The sequence below is a fragment of the Diabrotica undecimpunctata genome, chromosome 4, assembly GCF_040954645.1.
Source record: "Diabrotica undecimpunctata isolate CICGRU chromosome 4, icDiaUnde3, whole genome shotgun sequence".
NCBI classification, from domain to species: Eukaryota; Metazoa; Arthropoda; class Insecta; order Coleoptera; family Chrysomelidae; genus Diabrotica; species Diabrotica undecimpunctata.
Window position 1 is genome coordinate 145,824,211 of NC_092806.1, and position 25,718 is coordinate 145,849,928.

Genomic DNA, 25,718 nt, shown 5'->3' on the forward strand with positions numbered 1-25,718 from the left:
TTAATTAAACAACTTAAAAAACTGCAAAAAATAAGTTTTATTTTATAGGTCAAAAAGAACGAAAAGAAATCTTGCAAAATTATATGATTTTCAATTAATTATCAAAATTTAGTCAAACGGGGAAAAAATTATAGAAACGAGCAATTTAAAGGATTTTCAATACCTAGCATTGGTAAATTACAATCCATTTAGTAAATTCAAAGATACAGCCAAAAATAGCCCGTTTTTCAAAAATTGCATTTTTTTTATTTGTAAACTGATAGTACTTTCTCCTGACAATCTCAAATTCCATAAAAACATAGGTGAAGGTAGTTCTATATGTATACAGCAATATCTACTTACCGAATTTCTTGGTCCGGGCCTTTAACTATTTTTTGACCGCCTAAAACTTAAGATTGAGCCCTTTTTATCCTATATTTGAAGAGTTATATCTTTGAGCCCAGTGGACCGATTGTTAAGCACAGTATCTCATTTTTTTATAATGCCAATTTAAGTGAAATAACTTACAAAACCGCAAACGATAAGTTTTATTTTTTAGATCATGAAGAACGAAAAAAGAAATTACAAAATTTTATGATTTTCAATTAATTGTCAAAATTTAATCAAACCAGGAAAAAATTGTACAAGCAGCTAGATTAAAGGATTTTTAAACACCTTTTAATCAAGCATTTGTAAATTTAAATCCATTTATTAAATTCGAAGATACAGCTGTTTAGAAAAGGCGGTCAAAAAATTTTTTTGTTACTATTTACTATTTTGTTTACTATTTGCATTTTTTTCCTGTCCTTGGCCTGGACGCATAACAAAAATTAGTGAATCATGTCAAGAGATTGGTAGCCAAAACTTTCAACCAGGCTGAACAAATGGGCCGAGTTTCCTACGGCCATTTCAATGTAGAGAAATGCAAAGTAGGAAGGGGATGGTTTGACGTATTTCTCAAATGCAAACAATCATTGGCAAATCGAAAAGCCCGTGCAGACGGCATGGTAAAGAAAGAAGTGAATGATTATTTCAATTTGTTCAAAAAAGACATTAGACTTGTTACACCTCTTGAACAAAGCCAGAAATATTTACAATATAGATAACAGCAAGTATGGCTCGATAATATGCCTAACAGATTCGAAGTGCTGATGGGTGCAAAATCATCGTGGTTTACATAAATAAAAACCTCTTCAAAAATTGGCTGGAAAACCACTTTATCCTAAATAAGACAATTGGTACAAGCCTATTACTTCTCAACGGATATGGATTACCCGTCGTCAGATATATTAAATATAGCGCTGGAAAATTATGTTCACTTTTTTGCCTTCCCAGTTATACAACTCCCAGCTTTTGAGATGTGGCTTTTTAGGAGAATTTTGAAGATACCATGGACCGATTATCTTACGAACGAAATGGTGTTGCACAGAATAGGAAGAGATAGAAAACTTTTGACCACCATTAAAAGACGAAAGACAGCATATTTGGGGCACATACTTAGAAATGATAAGTACGAGTTGTTGCAGCTGATTATGAAGGGTAAAATCTAAGGAAAAAGGGGTCCTAGTAGACAACAAATATAGTGGCTGAAAAACATTCTCGACTGGACCGGGTTAAACACACAGACGCTCTTAACAAAGCAGAAGATAGAGAAAAGCAGAAGATAGAGACGAATTTGCAATGGTTATAGCCAACCTTTATTAGTGGAGACGGCACTAGAAGAAGAAGAAGTCATACAACACATTATTTATAGCCTCTCGACTGATCGTTTTTAAACCATTAAAGGTCTATTATTGAATACAGTTGTTGAATTAGAAAATGCAAATCTTGGATAGAAGATAGAACACATGCACTCTGGTCAACTTCTACAGAAAACCTGTTCTCAAGCTGCAACGATGTCTACTGGTTCAACAGGCTTCCAGACCTGCGGGGTATTTTTACGGATAAAAGTAACTCTATGGACAATGACGACGCAAGTGATAGCTCAGCCTTGAACCCTCAAACCAGCAGATACAAATATTTTAAATTAAGCCGCAAAAATTGATTAAACAAAGACGGGAGACAAAACAATACAATAGCTTTATAATCATCTTTTTCCTTGAGTTTATTTTATACCCCTTCCTAAACGAGGTGGCCTATTTGCCTGGTTTCAACTACGTAACGAGGATGATCTCCTGAGGGGGGATTACAACTACTGGAGCCACTGCCTGGTTTAGTGCTGAGTGTCCGAGCCTCGGAAGTGCAGTAGGTTTTCAAAACGGACCATCAGGGAATATAATTAGTGACCCCTGCGTTAGAGGATTGGTGCTATCATTCTTAAAAGTACAGAATTCAGAGTATAGTTGGAATTTATGCTCTGAGTACTTAATAGTCCTAGATATCATAAACACTAATAATTATGTTATTATCGATATTACCGTTTGAGATATGGCAAAAACCCGAACTGCATTTTATGCGCGAATAGGTTTTTTAACTTTATTATTCCTTATTCAAAGTATAGCAACAAGTGCAATGACTTTTTTTACATCCATTTTAAATCCATGATAAAATACATATTACCACATTGGCCGAGAACTTTCTTTCACTTAATTTTTACGTATTTATTAATTTATTGATTATCATAATTGAACTGATTAATATTTCCTTAAAAATAATAAATTACGTTCCTAAATCCTTAGAAATCTCATGTCATTTACGAATAGTTAATTGCACTACATGTATATTGCACACTTACAAAGTTACATTTCACCAATGACTTTCACCCGAAACAATCAACCACGCAGAAAATCACCTAATACATAATTTATAATAATAACAATAATAACCGATATTATTATGCGAAAAATCATGCAAAAATCTGCGTAACCCCCCAAATCCCCCCGCAGAGCACGGACTTGACCACTGCAATGCAAGACCTCTCAAGAAACGATTTGAGCTTAGTTGAAAAGTGAATCTTATCGAGGTAGTTGACTGCGTGTTTCGCGAGTCCGCCGTTGCTGTTCCATTACATGCCCGCCTGCTTGATCTTACGTCGATTTATGCAATTTAATACAGCAATCAAGGTAGCTGCTGGTCCGACTCCACTTTCACTTGCCGTTGTTATGTTAGAACGTTGCATAATATGTTAAAAGTTGTGCCACAGGAAACAATAAAGTCTGCTGAGGAATACTAACACCCAGAGAAAGAACATAATATAACCTCTTTTGGCGCTAACTTTTTGTTGTGATTATTGTGACAGTTGTTTTGGTGCTTTTTGCTGAAGAGTGTTTGGTGTTGTATTTGTCAACAATTTGAGATTACACATATTTTTATCAACAGCAGCCGATATAGTTAAAGGTAAGCCGATATTGTTTGTGGATCTTCAATATCAGGTCTGTATTAAGCTCAATAAACTAATACCAAATTTTAAAATAAGTCAAAAATGTTTATTCTGTTTAAAATGTAGAAATTTTCTTTGTGCAGACGACAAATCTAATAAATGATTAAACGAATTAAGTAATATGAATCTTACATCAAAATAAAGAATAGAACTTATTTACTCAAATATAGTGCAATGGAACGATTCATTAATTCGATTGGTGGGAATGGAATGATTTTCAAATTCATTATCAGCCCATAGTCGTCCACTGTTAAACATAATCCTCCTCGAAAAACTTCCATTCAGATCTATCTTACCCGGTTGCATTCCAGTTGATCCATACTCCTTATGTATTCAGTCCATCTCGTGGGAGGTCTTCCCGAGTTTCGTCTATCCGCTTTCGGTTTCCACTTCATTTTTTTGGTCGACTATATCATATCCTTTCCCTTCCTAATCATCTGAGGTTTGCAGATGATGTCGTATTAATCGCAGATAACTTACAGGATACGGTTTCTATGCTACATTCGCTTAAAAGTCTGTCTGAAAGAGCAGGATTAAAGATAAACTTTGAGAAAACTAAACTTATGACAAATCTCGTAATGAGTGGAAATATAACTATCGACAATAATACCATACAACAAACAGACACTTACAAATATCTGGGACACGAGATCAAAATAAACAGAGACAATCAAACAAATGAAATACAGAGGCGAATAGGCCTGACATGGGCAGCATTTGGCAAACTAAGCCATATTCTAAAAAGTTCAATTCCCATGTGTCTTAAGCGAAAAGTTTATAACCAATGTGTTTTGCCTGTACAAACTTATGGAGCAGAGACTTTAACACTCACGCAGAAATCTGCGAATAAACTAAGAGTTACACAACGAGCCATGGAACGTGCAATGCTGAATGTGAGCCTCCGAGACCACATAACAAACCGACAAATCAGGCAAAGATCAGGAGTTCAAGACGTCATCGAAAGAACCACGAGACTTAAGTGGAACTGGGCAGGACACTTAGCCAGAACACAAGATGGACGATGGACAAGACGAATTATGGAATGTAGGCCCAGAAATTATAAAAGAAGCCGAGGACGACCACCGACTAGATGGACCGACGACATAAAAAGAGTAGCGGGAAACTGGCTACAAGCGGCCCAGTGTAGAGAACACTGGAAAGAACTGAGGGAGGCCTATGTCCAGCAGTGGACGGGATTGGCTGATTGATGATGATCCTTTACACCATTTCTACAAATTTCTTCGCTTCTAACCATATCTCTTACCGTTATGCTCAACAATGATCTTTCCATTCGACGTTGTGTCACTTGTAATTTTTGTGCAGATGTCCTTGAGTGCGTCTACGCCATATGAAAGAACAGACAAGCCACACTGATTAAAGGCTTTTTAAGCTAATAGGCATATCACCTTTAAAAATATCACTCATAGTTCCATATGCTGCTCTTCACAGAGTTATTCTCCTAAGCAACTCATCAGTTTGATTATCCTTGCTAATATTTACCATATGTCCAAGGTATATGTAGCTGTCACCAACTCCAATTTCGTCATTTTCTACCTTTGAAGGATGACTTGGAACCTGCACTCGTCATCATTTTTGTCTTTTGGTAATTAATATTCAGACCTACCTTACGTGCTGCATCGCTGAGTTCATTTCACATATCATTGGCAATTTTGTTGACTAAGCATCTCACCATCGATATTTATTCCTTTATTCATATAAAGGTGACATAGTATCTCCCTGTTGAATACCTCTCCTTATATGTATTTTATTGGTAGGACCGTGCAGATTTAATAGCCATATCTAATCAAGCAAAAGGGGTACAGGACCCATCTTCGTGGCATACTTTATTGCGAATTAATTGCTGATGATTGGTACATTGACCAATCCTCACAAATTGCCCCATTATCCCCCTAGCGCAAAACTTATTTCCGAAATAATCGAGATATCAGCCAAAAATTTCATCTTATTCTATGGAACCATGAAAAAGTTACCGCAAAAAGTTAAATAATTCATTTTTTATGGTATACATTCCCATATGATGGTTGATACACCCAAAACTATACATCTCGTCCTTGACTCGACACTGATATGCCTACAAAATTTCATTAAATTCTTTTTTTTTTATTGCGTTAGAAAGAAAACACTTGAAATCAGGCTAGATCGGAAAAGTAAGCCTTATGCTCAGCAGAATAAGTAAATCATTGCATATTCATTAAATTCCCTTTCATAAAATGTAGCATTTTCGACTTAAATATTAAGAATGAATATTAAATACAATTTTTAAAAAGATTTAGAGTAGGTAAATAATTTAATAGATAAGTTTAAGCGCCAGTTACAAATTTGACAGGTGCCTATACTCGGCGTTAATGCGGGGGAGACACGGCATATAGTGGTGGTACGGTACGTGTCAAGGGCGCAATGTTAACAGTTAAAAACAAGTAGTTTGCGATATAATAATTTCCGAATTATATCAGAAGTTTGTACATGGATATTTAAACTTTATTTTTAAGTACTTTCTAATTTTAAAAATGATTTTCTTACTGCGTTTCCGGGCTTGGCCCGTGGTGTCTTGCGGATTTAATATTGGGGACTAATTTTTGGTAAGCTTGTACAAGAAAGAAATCGAGTCTGAATATTCTGACGTCTCCGTGACGTTAGGTGTCTTAAAAAAGATTTCCCCGACCGTTGCCTGCCAGAATTCAATGGATACCTTCTTAGGCTTTTACTGGAATCTTCCGATACGGCAAATTAAACAAAAAAATTAAGAAAGTTTATTGTATTTAATTGATTTTTCAATCAAGACTTTTATGCTCTGTAGATGGTCATTTGTACCATAGTTGGAATAAAAACCAGCTTGTTCTCTTGACTGATAAAGTTCAAATTTTGTTTCCAATCGATTGGTTATTATTCTGATGTAGAATTTGTATAAATGGTTGATTAGAGAAATTGGCCTGTAATTATCTAGATTATGTTGTCAATCAATTTATGCAGAGGAATTGTAATGGGGTTATTTCAAGTTATGGGGATTTCGGACTGCACAAGCAAATTTAACGAGGTCTTGTATTTTCTTTGGTAGAGAGGTTCCGAAAAAGTTTTATAGCTTCTGTAACAATTCCGTTATCTCCCGGTGCATTGTTGTTTTTTTTTTTTTCGAGTGAATATTGTGTCTCATCTTGAGCAATTTTTAAAATATCCTTAGATCCCTGGTTTTGTACCTTTTGTCTATCGTTTTGATTGATACAGATCCTGACTCATGACTTGAGTATCCATTTCTTCTCGAGATTCGTCATTTACATGTGTAATTTGATTTTGTTCGGAGATAGTGGATGGTATTTATGGAAGAACATTTTCCTCCGTTTGGGGCTTTTGAGTATTTTGTGGATAAGAGGGATTTGAGGTACAGTCTGAGAAAACGTGACCAGCTTGGAGGCATTTGTAACAAGTTAGTTTATCTGAAAGAAAAATTCGGTTTGAAATATTTTCAAAATGAATTAGGACGGAATCGGGTACAGTAAAATTGTCTGTAAGTGCAAAGTAAACTTGTCTTCGAAAACTAAGTACATGGCTGTATTGCGGGTCTTGTATTCCAGCTCTAAGGAACGAAATCGGAGACATTAATTTGAAACCAAGATTCATTAAAGACTGTTCGATTATGTCATGGGGTATAGATGGACATACATCGGATAAAACTAATCTATCAGCGGGTGTACTTAGTTTACGTGCTTTAATTGTATGTTGTCCAATTTTAATTTCACCATGTTGACTAAGAAAATCATCTACGACCTGTATGCTTGAAAGGTAGATGCACATTCTTCCGTTTAACATTTTGGATGAAAACAGTACATTTTTTGGATGGACTATAGTTCCTACTGCAATAGTGTACTCTTCTGTTGTTATTTCATCTACTGCCGGTAAAATTATGGCCTGGTTTTTTGTTGGGAATTTTGTTAATGGTTGTTGCTTAGTGATGGTAGAATAAGTAATGTTTTGCTGATCGGGATTAATTGATGGACCCCTGTAGTCAGGAGTACCACCTGTCATTTTGTCAAATTTAATCTTCTATCTTTTTTTAAATTTAAATTGGATTTTCATTTCAATAATTTTAATTTGGGTAGGCCCCACTCTGTTTATTTAAAAGTAAATAGTCGATCTAGAAATTAGCAAGATAATGCCAAGAGTTGAAACCAGTTTTTTAAATAATTAATAAATACGAAATATAAATAATGTTCTTCGTATGTATATAAAAACAATGTTTGTAATCAAACTACTGCCAATTTGGAAACTGTACTTACAGCTATTAACAGACCACTGTACACTGCTTCTATATATTTCGGTTTATTATTTAAATTTACACTGTTTCTTCTCAAAAACTGTAAAAGTTGTGGAGCTCAAAGTATTTCGACTTGTCTACCATATATCAATAGTGAAATTTATTATATATAAATTTGAAGTTCGTATAGATATTGCTATTTCAGTCAAATCGACTGGATCTCCCTGTATAAATACATTAGTTGCAATGAAGTAATAACTTTCACTCAGTATGTCTTTCCGCTTGATATTTACATAAGATTTAAGCAAACAAATATATTACAGCTGGCAAAAAATATAAAAATGTCAATGGCAAATCTGGTTTCTTCAATACCAAATGAGAAATACTATCACTGTATCAATGTGAAAGGTGGCCACTAAAATCTTTACGACTGTATAACATTGCAAACAATTAGTAAACGTCATGTAAATTTAATAAATTGTTAAAGGCTAAGGTGTGTGGAAATACGAATAAAAAAATAAAATATTAAGTTATTAATATAAGTATGTATAAAAATATGAATAAAACTTAATGAGAAAATCTGATGAAATTTTAACAAATACAGTAAAACCTCGATATAACGGACTACTTGGGGGGAGGGGGTGTCCGTTAAAGCCGAAAGTCCGTTATATAAAAATATGGTTAAAATAAATCATAATACTTTTTTTTGAAAATATATATGTACACTGTAATTAGATATAATATATAAAAAATACAACATACAAACAAAATTCTATTTAAGTAATTGTCTTCGGACATTCGTCGTGAAGTGAAGTTGCTGTGGATATCGACGCGCTTGCTGTTGGTAATCCCTTTTTGAACAAGTTCCCTGTTTTTCTATGATCAACTCCCTAAAAACAGTTTAACTATTGGATGAATAATCAATAAATGTTGTTAGATCGTCGAGATATGATCTTACCTCTGATAACTTCATTTTTAACAGTCTTGTTTGCAATCTTTACTTCCGTCCTCATTTTTAAGGTTCATAACTTCATCTGCTATTTCACTTTCAGTCATGATGTTATACCCAGGGTCACCTTCATCTACTTCTAGCGATTGTAAAACATCTTCCTCGGCTACATGTTCTCCGGCATTATTATGTATTGTCCTACAGAAATTAGTAACTTTCAACCCTTCTAAATCTATGTCTGCATCTTGGCCATCAAACAAATTCTTCCAACCATTTTTTAATGTTTGCTCTTTCACCTCCTCCCATGCTGCAGCAAAATTAAAAATTGTTGATTTTAAATTGTAAGACCTTTTTTGCAAGATACGTTGCGCTCTTGTATCTTCTGCATTATCTCCATCGTACAATACAACCATTACTTTGTCTTAAAACTTTCTGCGATATATTCGTTTGGCTGCCAAAATTATTTCCTGATCCATGGGTTAAATAAGCGATGTTGTATTTTTTGGCAAAAACATACACCTGAAGTTTCCATCTTCTGAACGTAGAATATTTTCAGAGGGGTGAGCAGGAGCGTTGTCTAAAAGCAATAAACATTTTACCTCTTCTGACGGTATTCCCAATTTCTTCTCTTGAAATTTTCTCACTGGAGTTACAATTTCTTTGAAAAACCAATTTTTGAAAATATCTGAGGTGAATCATGCCTTCTTAGAGCTATAGTATAAAAGGGGCATATGATGCATTATATCTTTTAAACTCTAGGTTTGCGAGATTTGCCAACCACTACAGGTGTCAATCTATGCGATCCATCGGCGTTAGCACAAAGCAGTGCCAAGATACTTGTGCGCTTTCAGGCAAAGTACGCCATAACAAACCAGTTTCGTCAACATTGTAAATCTGAGATTATAATAGCATTTCGTTACCTTCCTGCTATATTTTCTACTAATTTTTGCCTAAAAGGTTCTGTTTCTTCTTTTGGTGCAGTTGAAACTTCGCCGTAAATGCTTTTATTCATGATTCCGTGCCTTTTACGAAAGCGTCAGAGCCATCCATCACTTGCTCTGAATGGTATGTAGATATGATTTGCTAATTTAATTGCAGCAAATTTCAATTCGACTGCTCAGACCAGAATCCCACTAGAACGTTGTTACCCATACCATTTTAAGATTGCTTCTTCCAGTGAAGTTTCACGAGCCAATTTCATTCGTTTTCCAAGATTGCTATGCTCTCCTACATCACACATGAATGCAAATTTATTTATTTTGTATTTATTTTTTTTTATGTCCGAAAGTTTGCTTTTTTATGCCATGTTGATTACATATATGAGAAGTAAATAGAGCAAACAGAGCCGCAGGCTGCCTAAATGAAACAATATGGAAAAATAAAAATATCGGGCAAAAAAAGAAAGGCAGAATTTACAAAACAGTCATCCGACCAATAATGACATATGTGGCAGAAACAAGATCTGACACAGGGAGGACAAAAAGGAAGTTAGAAACAGCAGAGATAAAAACACTTAGAAACATTGATGGTGAGACACTATGGGAGAGAGCTGGAAGTACAAATATACGACGTAGATGCAAAGTGGAGAACATCAAGAACTGAGTAAGAAATACAAGAGTAGAATGGAACGATCATATAAGCCGAATGACAACAAGTAGAGTAGTAAAGACGGCAAGAGACGGTTCCCCAATAGGAAGACGATCAGTACGAAGACCACGAAAACGATGGAACGACAACTTACTGGAGGCACATTGAAAAACAGACAGAGTCATATCTATATAAAAAGAAGGAGAAGAAGAAGAAGTTTATATCTAAAATATGTATGATTATCTATAACGCAAAAGGAAATTACTGCTGATTTAGATGGCGAAAACACACTATAGTTAAAAAAAATATATATTGGGTGAATTGTGTGTGTGGAGCCAAGGTAAACAAAAATTGAAGCACAATATGTACATTAAAGGTAAAATGCTTAGAGCAAGTTCCATGTTGGAAAAAGTAATACAAGCAAATAACAAAGACGTGTTAAAAGACACATCAATTTTCCTAATTAGATAGAAATGATATACTATAATAAACATAGAGAAAATATGAAGACCCAATTTAAACTTATTATTTCTGATACCCAATTTATACTTTCAATTTAAAACTAAATATAAGTTGTTAATAAACATTATTTTTTTGTGTAAGCAGTACGCGAAACACTATTGCTAATATTACAATAAATTTCTAGGAAAGTTAGCAAACGCGATATCGTACTACTTCAAGTACATCTAACTTGCTTATTGGGCGGAAAAGTAATAATTGTTTTTTCATTAAAAAGAGATAGCAGTTCGCATGAAATCAGTTTTTGTTTAACGTTATTATAATATATATATGTGTTGTTCTAACCAAGAACTCGAGGCTTATTGAGGCCAGTGGGTGAAGGGGTTCTTGAGTTTTCATTTGCTGTATGAAAGTTATGTAATATACTAAGCTCTTTTATTTTAAATAAAAATATAAAAATACAAATAATATATCTTCAGGGGATTTTGTAAATGAGATTAACATTTTATGTTTTCTATTTTTTGAACAATATTTCGTTTGGTCTATTCTTCTTTAAGTACCATCTCCGCGACGAAGGTTAGCAATCATCATGGCTATTATGACCTTCGAGGCAGCTGCTCTGAACAATTCCTTTGAGCTGCAACCAAACCACTCTCTCAGGTTCTTCAACCAGGAAATTCGTCTTCTTCCTAGGCTTTTCCTACCCTCTACTTTTCCTTGAATTATGAGTCTTAAGATGTTGTATCTTTCGCCTCTCATCACATGACTTCGTCTCAGGGCCAGCAACACCAGTATATTTATTGGCTTTACTTATGTATTTGTGTAATTTGTTTGCTATTTGCTAACCACATTTGCTTTAACCTTAGTTAAAATTTAACCTTAACGTTTGCTTTAATTAAAGTGGTAATACTTATTTCGGGTAAAATCACTGATGATATAGAATAGTCTTTCCGAAAACGTTCTGTCATGTAGCCTAAAATGGTTCTTTTATATTCTTATACCTTTTATAAAGGATTTTTTAAATAAAATTTATTATCTCTTCGATGTAACTAGCCATTATACAAGTAACCCGTACTTGTCATGAAACAACAAACAATGTAATTGTTGTATAATACAATATGTACTTTACCACGTGCAGTAAAGATAGTGAAATACTACCATGTAGCGAAGACTCTGTCTTCTTGGCAGGTCAGAAACAAAAGTGTCGTTGATGTCGGAGCAACCTCCACCCCTAGTGGTTGGAACGACTGTCAGTAACTGACTGGTGGTGACTGAGTGATTGAGCAGCCTTCACCTCTATTGGCTGGAACGACTGTCTGTAACTCACTGTTACTCTGTTGACTGAGCAGCCTCTACCCCTACTGGCTGGAATTACTGTATGTAACTCACTGAGCAGCCTTCACCTCTAATGGCTGGAACAACTGTCTGTAACTGACTGGTTGATGCTGACTGAGATGGCCGTTGGGTAAAGAGTTGTTTTTAACAAGTTGACGCTACGTGTGGGCTATAATTACCCAGCGATCTGCACTTTTAACGAAAGCCATTCATTGTTCTATCGTTCTTTGTTAACTTTGGTAACATATAATGTATGAAAGAACTGTATGTATTTTGTCTGTAACATTGTATTACAACCGTTTATTGTTCTATAGCGTCTGTATTTTTGTACGCGGAATCTTGGCTTAATATAGGGGGAGAATGAAAATTAACAAAAAATCTCTTAATAATTTAACAAGGTTTATATAGAGTTGCGAAACTGCAACATACGTTTCTTTTTTGAATGCGAAAAATAATAACTTCTCTTCCTTTAAGCTTATCCACTAACTCCCTGATCTTCCTTGTTATATTTAAAATTTTTCACTTTACCTTTTCTCAACTTAAACAAAAAATAGCTTGCAAATAAAGTCGTTCACTAAATAAACCGTTTAGTATCATACACGTTCATCTGATTATCTCTAACAGTAAAAATAAATAGAAAAGTTTAATTTAAATAATGTTAAGGCAAGCAACCAGGAAATAGACACGGTCTACGAGTGTACCAGCAGAGATCTGCATATTTTTATTATTTTCTACAATTACTTAGTACAAAAAGTTACGACGATATTTTTCTCTGCATTATTTTAATTCCGTAATAAAAACTGAAACAGGAAGGCGCAAAACAGATCTCTAGAGTAAATATAATATGCTGAAATGAGTGAAAGGAAGTTTTAAAACCCCTGGCGACACATACTACTTAATAAGTTTAATGGCAAACAAATATTTTGTTTTTCTGTAAAAAAAGCCAAATGTGAAAATTAATATATATGTACTAGAGTATCTTAATTGTAAGCACTAAATTCTGAGAAATGATAATTGAGTTTTAACGACAACACTGTTGTGTGTTGTCCAGGTTGTGATTATAGATAATTTACCAACTTCCATATTCATAATTCTATACAGTCAAACAGTCATAGAATAAGGGATTTTAGCCATAGATTAAGGGTTAACACTAATTAACAAAGTGAGCACTGAACGAATTCAAGAACTAACAAATGTGAAGGAGACACTAAATAAATGGCGATATAGAAAAACGGAAATAACTCTCTATGAACATCTTGAAGGAATGGCGAGACAAAAATACCGTTAAGAACTTGTCGAAGATGTAGAACTTGTGAAATATGTCGTCATTACTTTTATTTTGAAAAAAGTAGGTAAGGAGCCCCATAAAAATTGTAATTGAAATTTTTTTATTGTTACATTGCATGTTTACAATCTACTCTTTACACAGAGTAATAAGTAAATAGTCTGTAAGTAAAGTTAGGTACCGTCCAGTGAAGGTTCTCTAAGTATTATTGCTGTAGGTCATCTGTCCATACTCTCTTCAATTTTCTTTCGGCAAGTGGTTGGGCGAATAAATTATTTATCATTTCGTTGTTGTGATCAGTGGTGCGATTTTTATATTTTATTGAGTGATTCTTTATTATGTTGTAGCGTTTTAAATTTTTTTAACTACGAAATATTTATATGTTAAAAATTTCTAAAGACGCCCCTGTTTGTCTATTTGCAACGTTTAAAATAATCAATATAATACGTGCTATTTCTACGAATTTGAGTTGTTTTTTGTCGTTGAAAACGATTTGTTTACATTCGAGTTCCCTAATATAATATTGCGAGTCAGGTATTCAATTTTTCTAAAACGTAATAAGCTGGGAATATTTCAAGGTTGTCGACGAGCAAGGGTCGAGGGTAGATTGTTTGTTTAGGTTCGTAGACCACAAAAACTAGCTGTGAGACGCAAGGGGAATTTATTTTGGTTGAATTTGTGAAATGTAAGGCAGAGAGGAGTCAAGCAAGAGATTTCAGACTAGAAAGATGTTTGGGCGATTTTGAATCGGCAGTCGATTCAATTTTTTTGTGTTATGTCTTAAGACCGGTTAAGGTGATAATACTCTTTGCATAATGGCAGTTTAGAACAGAGTAATCATCGTAAGATTTGTGCAGTACACCGTAACTGAAGAAATTTTGGAAAATGATTATATAGGTTGCCCCACCAGCTTTGTTGTCGTTTGCCTGCTTGATCCAACCCCATCTACGTCAGAGCTTCATTCCTGCGTAGGGAAATGGTTTCCTTTTTGTTCCAGTAGAGAGTTTTTTCCTTGCAGCTCCAATCCCAGAAGTAGCAAATTTTAGCAAGAGTTAAGCAAGAGTTAAGTGGCAAAGTTTGTGAATTAAGGTAATTAAAATATTAATTTTTTCAAATTAAATAGACATTATTTTTGATATTTGATAATTGCTTTCATTGAAATAAAAGAATTTGTAATATTTGAAGTTTTATATTGTGTTAGAAATCTGCTGTTGTTGAAAAACAATTTTAATTTGATTATTATATAGAAAAGATATTTCAAATATAAGGTTAAATTTTACGATATTTTCATGAACAAGGATATCCTTAATTTTTAATAATCTAATTTGGCCATATTAATAAATAACCTAGGAACCATTTCGAAGATTTTTGTAGCAATCTACTTTGTAAACAGATAAGCACGTAAGTTTTTGTTAATTTTGTTATTATGTTATTTAGTATGCTTCTTGTGCAATCTGTATTTTTGATAACTGTTGAGACAAAAATAAACGTTGGATTTGTTTCTCTGATCCATTTTTTTATTTATTTTAGAAAATCTCCTAACCCTTTATGTATTTTTTATTTTAGGATATTTTTCCTAAATCCAGCAAGTTTAGGATTCTTCGAAGCGGCGTCCTTCCTTTAAAATAGCTAGAAGACCTTTCTTGTTGTCTTAATCCAGTTGTCCAGGAGATTTGTGTAAGTATCCCTTTATTTCATTTTTTTGTAGCTGCCCCAATCCGACCCCATGTCGTTCACTTATCCACTACCCCAGCTCTCCTAACAAACCCTGAGTGCCGTTCGCACAAGGAACGATTGTTTTGCTTGCCCTATCTTCGCCCCCATAGTTTCTGTCCCCAATTTTATACCCCATAATCTTACCCTATGGTAGGCAAAATATAATTATCGTTACAATGTACTTAAGTAATGGGATATCCAGATCATTATGAAATGTTTGGTTAGATACATACCATGGAGCTTTATTTATCATACGGAGTATTTTGGATTTATAGGAATGGGAGTATTATTAATATAAACTTGTGGACATGTAGATTTTCTTGTTGTAAAAGTAATTTGTACTGATTTGCTAGCATTAACACTGATCTTTCATCGCTAGCCAGTTTTGTAATTGAACTAGACGATTTTGTACGTTTTGTGATGCTACATTAGGGCCGATATCCACTGCCAAGATTCCCGTGTTATCCGCAAAAGTAGCGAAGAAGGTATCATTGTAGGTTGGAACGTCTGCTGTAAATATCAGATACAAAAATGGGCCCAAAACGCTACCCTGAGGTACGCCAGATTGTATGATGTGGTAATTTGAGTAGCTGTCTTCAATTTTGACTTGGAAGTAACGGTCAGTAAGATACGATTTTAGTATAAAGCATAGTTGGTCTGTTAGGTGAAATTTCAGTTTGAGATGTGCCATACTCTATCAAATGCCTGTTGTGTATCTAGAAATACTCCAGCGCAAAAGTTTTTCTCTTCGAGAGTTGTTTTAATTATATTTACTATTTCGTTAATTATATTTACGAATTGGCATTGTGGTATAATTTCGTTTATGCGAATTGCTCGATTTTATGTAATAGTAGCCTTTCTAATACTTTCGACATTATTGGGAATAGGCTTATAGGGCGATATAAATTTGCATGCGTTGTGGGCTTACCAGGTTTCGAAATCATAGTAACTTGAGCAAATTTCCATTGTATTGGAAAGTATCGAACACGTAGTATACTGTTGTTTATTATTATTAATAACACTAATGCTTTTCTCGGTAGCTTCTGAAGTAATTCTCCTGTTATCAAATCATAGCCAGGAGCTTTCTTTGAATTTGTTGTCGAACCTCTATCGGAGTAAATGTTGGCAGAGGAAGAGATAGTTGACATGGACTTTCGAGATATATTCTTATATCATCATCTCCATCGTTATTAGTATCTGTTGCTGCACATAGAGAGTGGAAATTATCTATCATGTCAACTATCCACAAAAAGGGCAACAAGGATCACTGTGAAAATTACAGAGGAATTGCGGTAAACAGCACAATAAGTAGGATGTATGGGAAACAAGTAGGTATCTTAAGGTATTTTGTTGGATGATATTCATTAATACTCGACCTTTAGGTAATATTGTTGTTGATAATAATCAAAAGGTATCATTTGGTTTACCGTTGGTTAATTTGAGCACAAAGGTGGATCTTGAATATGTATTTATTTGACTTACTTGGTAATACGGATGTATTAGGTTTGTAGACTCGTTCTGTATTACAGTTAGAAACTGCCAAATATTTACCAATAATCAATTTAACATTATCAAATCTTCGGAAGATTAATAATTAGTTAGCACAATTACAATATCTTCAGAGAACCGTCAAAAATTAATATTTTTCCGGGAGAACCCCAAAATGCACATTAAGTTTGACAGTTATTTTGGCAATTCTCGGCATCTACCTATGAAAATATCTAAAGTTGCATTTGTTGCCCCACTCTTGGTGCCCCACTAACTAAAAAAATTAGCCACGAATACTGAAGGTTGAGAAACGCTGAACTAAATATATAATTAGTTCATTCTCCGTATACAATGGACATTTTAATCCTATAAATTCAGCTAGAGCATTTTAACTTGTATACTTTGTATTGTATACTTTGTTTTACTATCACAACTACAGTTTTCAAAACTTTCAAATAGCCAGAAGTCCCAAATCGTCTTAAGTTTGTACACTAGATAGAAAACTTGACGACTTAATAAACGATAACATGACGTAAATTAATTGTCAAACTTGGGGACAGTTTTAGTTATTTTAATCCATTAAATGAAGTTTGCTTCGTTATTAACTTAATTAAGAAGTTAATCACGTTTAAAGGTCATTTCGTGTTGGACCGTGGAGACAAAACTTTAACTCTACTCTAATTAGGTGCAAATATGGACGGGATGGACGGGATGGACCAGGCATATTATTAGATGAATAGCTTTATCGTTAGCGTAGAATGTAATTAGACAAGAACTGTAGTGGAAAATATTAAAACATTATATACATTCATTTTGTAACAACGTTTTCTAGCTTATATATATATATATATATATATATATATATATATATATATATATATATATATATATATATATAGTAAACTCTTAAATATTGGGGAAATCTGCAAGAAAGACCGATGTAGGAATTGCTGTAAGTGAATCATGGAATGTTACTAAGCCTATCTATAGGAGTCTTACAGAGACATTCCATGCATCTCTTGCAGCAATTCCTACATCGGCCAAACATCTCAATTATTGAAATCACGTATTCCACTACACAAAAGTGATTCTCGACTTCACCCTGACCGCTGTGCATTAGCCAAACATGTCCATTCCACTGGTCATTTCATGGACTATACTAACACTACAATTCTCCACCGTGAGAACAATAAATCTAAAAGGGAGTTTCATTCAAGTAGATTCAAAATATTACACACCGACATCTACATCCCCCTTTACACCCTAGGACGACAAATTCAGAATCTTCGGGTAATACTCCTGTGGCTTTTCTTCCGTATATTCGAAGTGTCACTGATAGGATTGGCAAAATTCTTCGCAAAGAAGGTATCAGGACTACTTTTCGACCACCCAAGAAAATCTCACAATATCTACCCTCTCCTAAGGACCCGTTACCGCCCCTATCTTCCTGTGGTGTCTATTCTATTCCTTGTTCATGTGGACAAGTGTATATTGGCGAAACTGGTCGTTCCGTCAAAACTCGGATTCAAGAGCATCAAAGATGCATTCGATCAGGTCTTTTCTCCCATTCTGCAGTTGCAGAACACTGCCAAGAAACCGGTCATTTCATATTGTTCGAAAAAACCCATATTATTTCTAAGAGCCCCTTCTTTTATTCCAGGAAAATCCGCGAATCTCTAGAGATCCGAAAAAATCCACATAATATCAATCGAGAGGAAGGATACTACTTGTCTCCCATCTGGAATCTCAGTCTAGAGCCGCCGTCCGGTCCCGCTACCACGATGCAGCCACATGATTGGCCAGCGCGCGCTTCTTGATGTTCGCGCCACGGAGTGTGCCGATACGTCCCGACACGACAGGTCACCGCGACTATAAATAGAGCGGTAGCGGAGTAATCGTCGGATTCACTCCCCGCCTCTCGACGCGTTAGAGTTCTGAGCTGTTGGACGTGAATCCCTGTCCTGGCATTCGGTTTTCACCTCTGGCTGCGTTGAGTAGTTGAGTTACTGTGACCAATTGCCCATCTTGGTAGTTAGTATTCGCCTCTGGTTGCGTTGAGTAACTGAGTTACCGTTGCTAACTACCCATCTTCCTGTCTTTTGTTTTCTTTTTCTTTTTTGTTCTCCTGAAGAAGCTACATACAATTGTAGCGAAACGTCGAGATGAACCCACTTTTGGGTCACTCACAAATGACACGGTCCAAACCCGGAAGACGAATAAACTATAATTCTGACTCTGGCCGTGGAAGCCTACGATTTCATTTGAACAACTAACCTACCTTTATAATTAATTTTGATTAACTTAAAAAGATAACATTCCCTTGCTTTTCTTAGATACATCTCAATAAGATATTATAATAATACATGAACAATAGAATATAATTAAAAAAAGAAAATCAAAATAATATTTCCCTATACTGGGATTTAAATTGTTTCGGTTTTACCAATGAACCTTAACGACATAAAGATCCATAAGAACTACTTGAATTTGTCAGCGAATGCGTTCTGGCTAAAACAGAACCTCACTTTTAAACTTTCTAACAATCAAAAATTTAGTTATTGCCGACAATTCAAAGAATTACCTCCTTTTAAATGTAGTTACATTGGGTTTTTTCGATTAACTTTGCGTAAACCTTTGCGTTTTAAGTTCAAAGCTACCATACATTTCCAACGTTATAAAAAAAAAAAACTTTTTTTGCACATAGTAACAAAAAACACCATTATGTTACTAGCAAAGTTTTTTAATATTCTAACTCTACAATTCTAAGTTACGGTAAGATCAATAATGTTTTTTAATAGATAATATATGGTAGCTAATTATAATTTATTCTCTTTCAGCCCTGAAGAAGCCAGATTAATTCTCTTTGGCGAAAACGTTCGGCGAAACAATTGATACTCATTAGAGTCTTTCTTGCAGATTTCCCCAATATTTAAGAGTTTATTTTAGTTTATTACTAATATACCCCAATATTTAAGAGTTTTACTATTTAACTTATCTGCAAAGAATAAATTTCTTTTCTATATATATATATATATATATATATATATATATATATATATATATATACATATAGTCCAAAGTTTTTTGACTAGTTTGGAAAAAATATATGTAAATACTTTTTTCTTTTTGGGTGTGGTAGTCAATAAAAAATAGAGCTTTGCTAAGGCGTATCAGAATAAATAGTACGCCTTAGCAAAGCTCTATTTTTTATTGACTACCACACCCAAAAATAAAAAAGTATTTACATATATTATATACATATATATATATATATATATATATATATATATATATATATATATATATATATAATATAAAGTTTTATTTTGAGGTTGCAGTCATTAATAGGGCAGGAAAGTAAAACTCTTTGTTCTTTAATCAAGCTTTCGCAAAATTTATTTGCTTCTTCAGGATATGCTAAAATATGGTATCAGTAAATACAACGAAATTAGAACTAAATAGCATTGTATAAAACTAGTAAAAAAAAAACTTACAACATGAGGTTAATCCATTAAATTTTCAAATTTGCAAAACATTAAAACTTAACTTATTTTAAAAATTATACAGTTATGTAAGTACAATATTCCAATTTAATTTAATTTTGTAAAAATTCATTTTGACATTGATTGTTTGATTTATGTCAGAAAGACACTCGTTTCTGTTTATTATATTTTTTGTTGTTGATAACTAGCTATATTAGATTTTCTGACTATAAATATTAGAATTTCAAAAAATTTAAATATTCATATTTGGCGCCACTTTATACGTAACCATAATAATAATCAAGAGCTAGTTATCAACAACAAAAAATATAATAAACAGAAACGAGTGTCTTTCTGACATAAATCAAACAATCAATGTCAAAATGAATTTTTACAAAATTAAATTAAATTGGAATATTGTACTTACATAACTGTATAATTTTTAAAATAAGTTAAGTTTTAATGTTTTGCAAATTTGAAAATTTAATGGATTAACCTCATGTTGTAAGTTTTTTTTTTTTTACTAGTTTTATACAATGCTATTTAGTTCTAATTTCGTTGTATTTACTGTTACCATATTTTAGCATATCCTGAAGAAGCAAATAAATTTTGCGAAAGCTTGATTAAAGAACAAAGAGTTTTACTTTCCTACCCTATTAATGACTGCAACCTCAAAATAAAACTTTATTTTACATAACGTGTCAGTCAATAATACCTAACTACTTTATATATATGTATATATATATACTTATTTAATTTAATATCTGAGCGATTTACAACTCTCCAGATAAAAAATACGATTCCAATTCTGTATTGCTTGAAAAACTTCTATTTCATCTTTCAAAACTAATTCAATTTTGCAAAATCTCATTTAATAATTTTGTACGTGCATACAAATTTTACCTAACGGTGTCGACTATACAGATTCTTCTAATAAAGTCAGTTGTAACCTTGAGCGAGAGAAATTTCTCATTTCAACATGTTATTTCTTATGTAATCTAAGGTTTGCCTGAATTAAGTGCATTATATTCATTAGAAAGAGTAATATTTACTGAGGCAGTCTTATCTATGAATAATCTCCGAAATGTTAACTTAAATGAAGTTTTACTGACATTTCCGTGCAAATTACATTAACATATATATACGAAGTTGATTAATATAAGCTATAATTAAAATGTATTTTAACACGTTAACGGAAAAATGTAAGGTATTTATTAATTACGAAGTATAATTAAAAGAATCAAAAAATCATCATCATTATTGGTACAATAAATCTGGTTGAGCCCCAATCTATCTAAGTTTATTTCCCCATTTGGTCCTATTTAGTTGAACCTGGTGTTAGTTGATCACAACGTTCTTCGAGTGTCGCCAAAAGGATACTCTTTGTGTCTTCTATTTCTTCAGGCGAAACACATTAATCTCTGGCACTTGGTCATAAGACCTTGTACCATACCCTGTTTTTTTTTCATTGTCCAAAACCATAAATTTGATTCAAATACTTTTTTAGTACAAATAATTTTTTTAAATTCACTTACCAACGTAAATGATACGCAACTGAGTGTCAGGTAAACGCCCAGACTAATTCATATAATATGTCTGTAACTTGCGGTTTCGATTAACTACTATTCTTTTCTCCTAGTCAGCGTTGTCATCTTTTAATAGATACTTTAACCCTCCGTTCATCGGGTGACCATTCTGAAACACTTTCGGTCGGGTGTGGTCTATGAGGACCAAAATGAAATACCGCCTCCCGAGCAACAGCATACATTTTAGTGCTAATTTCGCACCAACGTGTTTTAAACAAATCATTTACTATATAATGTTTATTACAGAAACAATTCCAAATTTTTTTTAAGTTGTATTAGGTAAATTTTAAAAATGTTTACAATATCAACGCATAGTTTTTCAAATTTGTGAACAGTGACTAAATAATGAAACAAACAAAAAAAAACATTTAAAACTTTAATTAGAAACAAACAAAGTACTACAAAAACATGTATAAACTAAAAAATTAAATTGTGGACACAAACTACAGTGGTCAAACTTTGGTGGTCAAATTTTCTAAGCAATCTTTGCAGCATGCCATTATGTGGTCCATACATAGCAAGGATTTGCAAATTTTGAAAAAAAAAGCGAGTTTTGCGTCTTTTGAAATATTTAAAATTTCCTCTCTTACCTGGCTGGGGCTCTGGTACAACGTCAACCTCAAACTAATGTCTAGAGCCTGACCCACTACTCTGAGCCGCGTAATGTGGGTTGCCTAATATGAATTTGAATCGGGAAAATTACTGACAGACTTACGCATGATGTCCGACATCGGATAATCATTTTTTACTAAAATAGATGTTATAATAATTATTTCTCTTCTAAAAACGGGTTGTCATTAGAACAGGCAATTTTAGTTCTATCATATAATGATTTAATGACTTCCCTTTTAACATTTATGTTGGGATTTGATTTATAACTTAGATATATGTTCATATGCACAACAAAAAATATTAAAAGCCAGAGCTTTTCGAGGAACTAACCATCATTTAATAAATAATTTGTATATAACTGTGCTGAATAATGTATTTCGAAACGGGGAAATTATTCATTTATTGATATTACAAAGAAAAGGTTTCTAAAACGTTTTTAAGCAAGCCAAAAAAATCACATTACAAGGCATGAATGAATCAAATATGTAGCACCTTTTTTGTAGATGTATTATTCAAAAACAAACTGAAGTTATTACTATAAACAGGGATGTGTATAGCTGGGGCTATGCTTAACTTAAATAAAACAACGATTAGATAGAAAAAAAATCACAAATTTCATTAAAATTATCTATATTTTTTAAATGTTAATATAATTTGGTACATTGATTTGTATAATATGTAATATTTTCTAAGTAAGTTTTTATACAAATAAATAGTCTATATATAAATGTACCATTACATGAAACTTTAAAAACAATTTAGGACCAAATTGCAAAATGATAGATTAACAACTATAGAACCAAATTAAATGTGTCAGCTATAACGGAACTATTGACATTATCTACTAACAACACTTATTTTCATCTAAACAATGATTTCTATAAACAAAATTTTTAGGCTGTGCTTTAAATCCATTATTAGCTAATATATTGATGGAAGATTTCAAAACAAATATTCCTAATCAAAATTTAAAGCCCACAATACGTTGGAAATATGTAGATGATCTGTTGGACACACTTCTGATTAATATAAATAAAAGATAAAAAAAAGGAGTCAATAAAACTTACAATGGAAAAGAAATAAAATTAATCGTTGCCTTTTCTGGATGTATTAATCTCAAAGGAAAATAGTGGATATGGGACTCATGTATAAAAAAACCAACACATATGAACATATATCTAAATTATAAATCAAATCACAACATAAATGTTTAAAAGGGAGTCATTAAATCATTATATGATAGAACTAAAATTGCTTGTTGTAATGACAATTCGTTTTGAAAGAAAAATAATTATTAACATCTATTTTAGTCAAAAATGATTATCCGATCTCGGACGTCATGCGTAAGTCTGTCAGTAATTTCCCCGATCCAAATTCATAATAGGCAACCTACATTACGCGTCTCAGAGTAGTGGGTCAGGCTCTAGACATTAGTGACCTCAATGCCTGAGAGTCTCAAGGCCGAAGCACGCACAGCTTTTGTCAAAAGCGTGTCAACTGCTCTCCGTCGTATACTCTCCTGTACCAATTCCATACCTAGGTTTTTTTGGAATAGTCTTCGCGTTTTGGAAAATTCTCCATCTGGTTTGTTGCCTTTGTAAATTACAAATGCATTAATTGCTGCGAGATTAAGATTATAAACTACTACCATTGGCCAACGTTTCGTATTTCTGGAAACATTATATGATGTGATCATTCTGTCTACAACAGCTACTCGACTCTTTGTGGAATTATAAATAGTAATTATTTTTTGGTTTTTTTCTGATCACCAGTATCTTCATCAATCCGATCATCTCTGTGCACAGTGGAAACAGCAATCACATTTTTTTCTTTCTTCGGTATATATGATACGGCAGTGTTTTTATCGGTGAACTGACGTATTTTCTCGGAACAACCGAATAATTAAGTTCACATAAATGCACAGGGTTGCCAAGTGAAACAAGATTGCAAGAAAAATACAACTAAGAAGCAATACAAATATTGTTACACATTTGATCGGGTGGGGTCTGTCAGGACAAACGGCCATGCAGCAGCTATTTAGAAATTTTAAAAACAGTTTTGTATAAAAAAAAACGAATGGTATTTAATTTCTAGGAAGTTACTGAAAAGGTAGAAATTTAAAAAAATTAAATGAGAGAATTATCCAAAATTTTTATTTTGTCGTAGACTCACAGACCACACCCGATGAACTGAGGGTTAACAAGTCTCTTATGAATTACTTGACAAAGTCAAAGGTGGATGATATTCCCGAACACAAGGCCTAGCTGTAGATGGGTGAAACATACAGTACGATTGCGGGATCGGAGATGGACAAAAAAGATTCTGGAATGGCGGCCAAGGAATGATAAACGCAGCAAGGTAAACCTCCCATTCAGTGGTTAGATGGCATCAAGTTAGTTTGTAACAGTACAAGATAGAAATAAATGAAAAAAACTTAAAGAAGCCTATGACTGACTGTGGAGGCAAACAGAGCTGTATTATGGTAATATGGTAAATATACATACATATTTTTCAGTTTAATAAATAAACACAATTATATATATATATATATATATATATATATATATATATATATATATATATATATATATATATATATATATGGAAAAATCATCAGCAACTTAAAGTCCGTACAAATCTGAAAACATTAAATTTTTCTAATTTCTGACTTATGCACAAATGCCTTCGCCAACGATGAATAGCAGACCCTCTGATAACGATGTGTTGTGTCTATCATAAACTTTTTTTGAAAATAAATAAGTACATAATCTTTTATGTAGCTTCCAACCAATTTTCATTGTGGTGGTGGTGGTCCATGCCACTAAAGAAGGATAATAATATACTGTTTTTTTTTTGTTTGGTTCATTCCAGGCTCTGGCATGACTCTGCAAATAATAATCCTAACAACAAAAAAATTGCTTAAATAAATTTGAAGTATGTTGCTCAGAATAGAGATTGATGGAAGTAGTTGGGAGAGGCATATGTCAAAAAATTAACTGTAAAAGAAGAAATCCTAACAATAAAGATGATAGGTGTCATGCATAACCTACTTCCTTTTGTATCACAGGGATGTTTAGCGGCATATAGGAAGCACTACACGGACTTCGGTAGGATCCCCAGATTTGGCACATATCAGTACCAAGAGTTTGGTCAAAGTGCCCTGTCTTAGAGACAGAAAGAAACTAGCTACCTCGAAGATATATCTTTAACAAAACATTCTTCATTAAGTTGTGGGCCAAGAAGAAAGCATCTGTAAGTTGGACTGTAAAATCCAAAGAAGAAATTTTGCCTTTTTTGTAGATAATATGCGCTTTGAAAGCATATATGAATGCATTTTGAGCAAGCAGTCGTTTTTTGCAAGATATGAGAAGATTATTTAATAAAATATGAATCTCAATATTCTCTGGTAACAAGTAGCAACCAGTGCATTTAATAGCAAAAGAAGACGATAATAGACATCTAGATAAAGTTGAGACTCTGGAGAAATAAAGCCACATTGTAGTTATTTAGGTACCAGAGTACAAAAGCATAAGATTGATAAAAAGTGTAAATCTAGCTAAAACAGGGCAATAACACCATTTCTGGGGCTAC

General features: G+C 33.3%; 1 protein-coding gene across 1 annotated transcript in view; it reads left to right on the forward strand.

Annotated features, from left to right (window-relative positions):
* The first annotated feature begins 2,931 nt into the window (after window positions 1-2,931).
* The window catches only part of brat (tripartite motif-containing protein brain tumor), a 523,432-nt gene continuing 500,645 nt past the window's right edge, over window positions 2,932-25,718 (forward strand). Inside the window, exon 1 of the mRNA XM_072530457.1 lies at window positions 2,932-3,315. The gene's annotated coding sequence lies outside the window, so the exon portion shown is untranslated. The remainder of the gene's footprint in view (window positions 3,316-25,718) is intronic.